Genomic DNA, 6333 nt, shown 5'->3' with positions numbered 1-6333 from the left:
GTAACTTCTCAGTTAGAAGTGCTGCTACTGTTGTCCCCACCTCCAGAGGTCGGTGGCACAGTAACTTCCTTGCAGTGAGAGGTTGCATACTGTCTGGACATTCAGTATAGGGCTTCTACCTCATACCACACTACACAATTGGTGTCCAGACTAAGAGGCTTTCTACTGTAGGAAAAAAGCTAAATGAGGGCTTGGCTGGGAGCCCAAAGAAATTCATAACCCTTATGTGCTGAGAATACTTTTTATTCCTTGTGATCTGTTTTACGATGTCACATGTGAAGAACTGGAATGGGAAAGGATGCTGACTGGTATTAACATTACAAATTTAATTAACCTGGGACTTGCTGCTGCTTCTCTTCTTCTAAATCATAGAGCTGTCATTGCTTAGCTAGGTATAGTAAATTTTGCTGTAGCTCTGCAGCTCATATGTGTGTCTGCTCTGATTCACAAATTACAAAGAAAAAATCTAGATGGGTGGATAAATTTAAATATTAATTCATTAGAGCTGACTTCAAAAATAACAATTTGTCTGAATAATTATAGTTAGACTATTAATGTATATATGTCAGTGACAGGCGTGCTGCTGAGAAGGCATTTAACTCCCATCAGGGATCTTTTCCAATGGTTGCATCTTGGATCAATCACAGTTTTGGCCCTTGCAGATAAAGTCATTCTCCCTACTCTGGGATGTGGTAACTGTTTGCAGGGATGATCCTTGCCTCAGCAAAGGAGGAGTGGGGGCTGGAGGGACCTTGTCACTTCCCACAGGTGTAGGATGTGGGGCCATCGCAGCCTTGAGGAGCTCCCATCTGGCAGAAAGCAGAGTGCACTTCTCTGCAGCATAGGTGCTCCAGAAGCCTGGAGAAGAGAAAGCTCAGGGTGCTCCGAACAGCAGCCTTCCAAAACCTGTGAAGAGGTTATCAGGAAAACAGAGCCACGATCTTCAGTGGTGCCTTAGACACCAAGCTGGTGTCTAAGCAGATCTTGTGGGTAAAAAGCTGTCTGGGGACCACTGATGGATGGTCACCAACTGAGCCTTCTGCCCACCTCTGTTGCGGATGGACACTTCACTCCTGGATCTCTCTGGGACTCTGACCTGTATAGCTAGCTGCAATTTAAGTCACACTTTTCAAGGCTTTAGGAAACTTTGTCCTAGTGTTACATGGCAGTAAAGATGTCATTAGGATCCTGTTTCCCTTGTGATTCCTAGAAAGGGTGGAATTCTGCTCTGTCCTACTAATCAGAGGTTTCTGGGGATTTGGCTTTGTGGGTATTTCGGGATGTTTTATAAGAAAAGTTACTTTAGAAAGTAAGACTTTATAAGGTAAAATCTTAATAAATCTGTTTGCACTTTGAAACCTAAATTGAAGACCTGTTTTTTAAAATTGCTTTCCTGTGGGGAAATGTAATTTTAACTCTTTTGAGGCAATTAAGAGGTTATGGGCTTTTGTAGTTAAAGCTCAACATCAGTGTAGCTTGGCATGAAAATGCTATTCATTAGAGACAGAATATATATACATTTAACTACTATTGTAAAGGATTAGAGTATATTGTTCATACTTAGGCAAATTCTCATGGCACATGGTGGATCTACAGATAATGGTACATCCTCTCCAGCCACATCATATAGGACTTTGTTCAGCAGAGGACTTAAGTACACAATCCTGAAGTCAAGTTTCTCCCCAAGTACTTATTACTTCATTTAGAAAGCACATATGTAGGAATTAAGATAGACTGAGAAGTGATAATTGTGGTTTTGTAAGGGAGACAGCCCTTGGATCCAAGTGTTATGAAAGATCCTGCACTGAAAGTGGAGAATAATCACAACAGAAGCTTTTTCAAGTGAGGGGAGAAAAAAAGACATATTTTTCCACAGAATAAAAGTGTAAAACCAGCAAGTGAAAAGGGCAAGACTGAATGTCAGTGGAAGCGCATTCACTGCACAAGCAGCAAAGCCTTTCTTTGCATGAGAATTCAAGTTATTCTTTTTAGCTTCAGCTAAACAAAAACTCTCAGCAGCTAAGAATAACTTTGCTAATACAGTCATAAGAAAATACCAAAGAGAAAACAACATGAAAGAGGAACTGGAATGAGTGACAGGCTATTAAAGAATGACTGAATTGCTAATGTTGTTTTATAACAATGAGGTTTTTAAAAAAAACATGGAGGAAAGATTGGGAAAACAATGAAAATCTTGTGATAATGTTGATATAAGCTTAGACAGGAACATGCCAAGATTTAATGCATACAGATCAGCCTGTCTGGCTGATGGTCGTTGGAAGTTACTGCTTACACTGAGGACTGTTGTTAGACCCAAGGTACTTTTGAAAAGTTGCCTTAGCCCTTTTCTAAAAAGTGACATAGATCTCTAAGGCTGGAAATGGAACTGCTGTATGGGGGTTACAGGCTTGGAAAACCTGGTACTAAGGAGCATCAGGTCTATTGATTTTGAGAGAGACATTAGAGCCTAACAAACCTGCAATTGAAACTGTGCAGGACTTGAAAACAGCATAGCTGAAAACAAATCCTCAAACGCAGCAGTAATGGAAGATGTAGAGTACAAATCAACCCTACAGGGCTCAAGTCCATCATGAGCAAACCCAAAGTTTCCTCATGAACATCCAGTATGCTACTGTTGTCCAACTACAGACAACACGAAAGGGAAGTATATGAAAAATACTTCCTTTTCAGATGCACTGGTTTCCAGAAGACAGGCGGCCATTCTAGAAACATGGCCTGGCATTCTTTGCATCAAAACTCAAACCTTTAAATTTGGCTATATGAAAATACATTTTGTTTGAGTGAGGCTTTGCTTATGGATGTCTCTGACCAACTACCTACAGTTATTGAGAATTTCAGCGCTGGGAGCATCACGCATGCAGTGTCTCTGATCTGCGTAGTCCCCTCCTTTCCTTGTACTGCTTTTTTGTACAGTGGGTTTGAACAACTCAGTGTTCATATTAAAATATTCTGGTGTTTAGCAATAGAAAGGTGAGGAGGGTGTTCCTTGAAAAGAATTAGAAACAGAGCCCTGAAGGGAGTGTATTCCAAGGAACTGAGAGGACTACCTCTGCACAATTTAAGCAACATTTAAGGAGAGATATCATAATAGTCTGTAAGGACTGCAAGACTGTAAATATGAATGGGGGAATAAGAATTTTATAGGAAGGACCAAAAGATGTCAATTAGTGTTTTAAAATTAAACAAGGGGAAATTAATCTAAGTAGCTGTATAATCATGCTCTGTGATAGATGTTGGAGTGGAAATCCTTTTTAATTAAAAGTGCTGGAAGGGGAAAGGATTAGTTTGATAAATTTTCTAGTTTGGAGAAGAAGTTAGAAACCGTTGAATTGAAAACTACCTATTTTGTGGCTTGTCTTGATTTAATCTTAGAAATTTTAGCTATTTCTAGACTTCTAAAAAGTTTAAAAGAAATTGATAGGTGTTATTCAAGATTATTGAGATTTTGCTTTTTTTTTTTAGCATTAATTTGGAGTGAGAAAACCATTTTCACATCTCAAAAAATGCGCTTGCTCTTCATGATTTCATAATACTTATGCACCGTTGTTCCTAGTGAATTGTATCCTATTTCCCTGGTATCTTTTTTGTATTCTTATCTGTTTTAATATGTGATTTGGTATGCCTCGCTCTGATCTCTTTCAGCCCCATTTGTTTTTCCCTGATCAGTGTTCTGTGTCAGGTACATTTTGCTTTCAGTTTTCATTCATTAAAATGACATTTCTCATCTTCTGCTTCACTGCACTGTTGAGGACTTGCCACTTCTTTTCCTCACCCTCTCTGTTCTTACTCATGGCAAATGAAATAATTAATCAAAGCAAAAATCCTGCTATAGGTAGCTACAAACCCTGCATACGGAATTTGACTATTTCAGATGTCACTTAGAAAAGTGAGGGTTTGTGGCAACATGGAGACACCTTGGCATTTTTATAATGCTTAAGAGAAAATTGGGTATTTATGTCCTTGGGAAAAGGTATTTTGAGGCAAATTCTCAGCTGCTGGAGTGGAGGGGTCTGCGGCACTTTGGCTGAAGATCTGTTGTTTTGCGTTTCTGGAGTCACTTGTCATTAAATGAACATAAGAGTAGAGTCAGGTTCATCAAACCGCACCTGCTTGAATGAAAAATGTAAGCAAGCTGTTCTGAGGACAATGTTTTAGATGCTGCTCTCCATCAGAAATGTCCTACAGAAGGTAAGTGCTCAGAGAAGCGCCACGGCAGACAGGTCTACCACCCCTTTCACCTGGGTCAAAGCATATCTTCTTCTTCTGAACAAGATATTACTGATTTGCTCTCCTACCCTCTACTACTTTGTCTATTTTTAACCAGGTTCAATCTCCTAAAACCTCAGTGACTATTAAATCTGTACTTGGGCCAAACATGTTGTCTGGTGGCACAACAGAGCCCTCCTAAAGTCAGAGTGCACCGCAGTGAGTCTGGAGAGACCAAGTGAAGAAAAGTGGGCAGTAAGTTTTAAATATCTCCAGTGACATACTCCAAAAATCTTCTCCATGACAGGATTTTTTGGATGATTTTCTCCCAGTGTGAAAACTGAAGGTAAGCAAAAATTTAAAACGCTACCACAAAGAAAATGTAAATCTATTGTGAAAACCCTTAGTATGTTTCTAGCCTTATGCCTCAGGTCCCTCTCTGTGGTTGTCTCAAGAAATGAAAACAGAATGTGCCAAGAAAAGAAGGAATATTTTATTATAATATTTCAAAGGTCTTTTTGTTTTGAAAAATTAAACCAAACCATAGTTAAACCTGTGAACCTGAGAAAATGTTGGTGAATTATTTAAACTTTTTTTTCTCATGTTCATAGAAAATTTGCAAACTTATTGTCAGTTTTTCTGATTAAGGAGAAATTAAAATTGAAGTCAAATAACTTTTCTAGCCATTTTGATTGATTTAGTTGAAATTCATTACAGGGTTACATATTGCTGTGTAACAGAAATCGTTACAGAAAAATGTTACAAGGTTATAGGCTATTTTACAAGGAAAACCCAGTACTAACTGGCTGAAAAGGTTGGTTTCGATCTACATATTAGTGCATATAAACTGGGAAAAAGAGTCAAGTGAAGCATAGAAGCAGACTTTGAAACTGCAGTGGTATGAAAGAACATAATAGAACAGGATATTAAATAATCAGATATACAATATCTAGCAGAAACTTAATTTTGTGTAATTACCAAAATAGCAGTTTAGTGTCAAATAATGAATGATATTATAAAAGGATTAGTCTGATACTGTGTTCCAGTTCATAAACGTCACAATTTATTGTTCCATAGCTTACATATTTTCTTAGGTGAGATAACAGTTAATTTTCACTTCTTGCATACAAATCCTTGTATTCATTGACCAGAGAAACAAATGTCTTGCCTTAGAGGTTGTCTAAATTTTATATACCTGAATGAGTCAACAGTGAGACTTTTTCACATCTGTTTTCTATCTTAGCGTTTTCAAAGGGAAAGAACAACTTTTTTGGATCTCCAAGTCTATTTACTGCAGGTCAGATTCTGCCATAAGTAGCAGTTGGCCTTGGGGAACTTTATTCTATGTGTTTTTATGGACTTCATGGAATTATTTGTGGCATGACTTGCCACTCACACTCACTGTGAGCAAGTAGGGGAGCATAAAAGCACAAGGTGTGTTACAGCTTTTGTACTGAAATAAGCCTCACTTGAGAGTTATACTGTACCTTACCTGTGTGATATTATTAGCTACCATTGTTCTCCACAGTGCTGCTACAGATCTTGGAGGAACTGTAGGGACTTGATGCCAGATCTTCAAAACAGCACAGCAAGTACTTGCACACATCAATAACAGTCAAATTTTTATGTTATCTGTGAAGAATATGGAGAGCAGTGGGAATTTTGATGCCAAATGCATTGAATCTGTGGCCTCATGATTTAATGATTCCCACTTCTGTGGGAAATGAGCAGTTCTATATTCCTGGTTCATAGTTAATTTCCAGGTGACTGCTTTCAGAGAATCAGCAGAAAATATGTATTTTTTAATAGGTATTGAATGGTAGGTCATTATTTTAGCTTTATAAGGAACTGTTTTAGACTTCCACAGTGATCTCACTGATTACTACCACATATTGCAGTAAGTAAGGTCTTTTCCCATGCATGAGCTGGTAAGAGTCAGTATTTCAAGTATAGGATACGTGTTCAATAAACACGACTTAAAAGAATTATTAGATATTTATTGCTGTATTCTGCCTGTTACAAAGCAGCGATACTGAAGCCAGGAAGGAAATCCACAGGATTTCCCTTTCTCTCTCATTTTTCTCCTCTTCTCCTTTTGCTCTTTCC

General features: G+C 38.2%; 1 long non-coding RNA gene across 1 annotated transcript in view; it reads left to right on the top strand.

Moving 5' to 3' along the window:
* The first annotated feature begins 4437 nt into the window (after positions 1-4437).
* The window catches only part of LOC103920344, a 2808-nt gene continuing 912 nt past the window's right edge, over positions 4438-6333 (top strand). Inside the window, exons 1-2 of the long non-coding RNA XR_663789.1 lie at positions 4438-4573; positions 5756-5819. This is a non-coding gene — a long non-coding RNA (uncharacterized LOC103920344). The remainder of the gene's footprint in view (positions 4574-5755; positions 5820-6333) is intronic.

Source organism: Pygoscelis adeliae, unplaced genomic scaffold (genome assembly GCF_000699105.1).
Source record: "Pygoscelis adeliae isolate BGI_AS28 unplaced genomic scaffold, ASM69910v1 Scaffold130, whole genome shotgun sequence".
Taxonomy (NCBI): Eukaryota; Metazoa; Chordata; class Aves; order Sphenisciformes; family Spheniscidae; genus Pygoscelis; species Pygoscelis adeliae.
The sequence above is the reverse complement of the archived record's forward strand: the minus strand, read 5'-3'. Positions and strand labels throughout refer to the sequence as shown.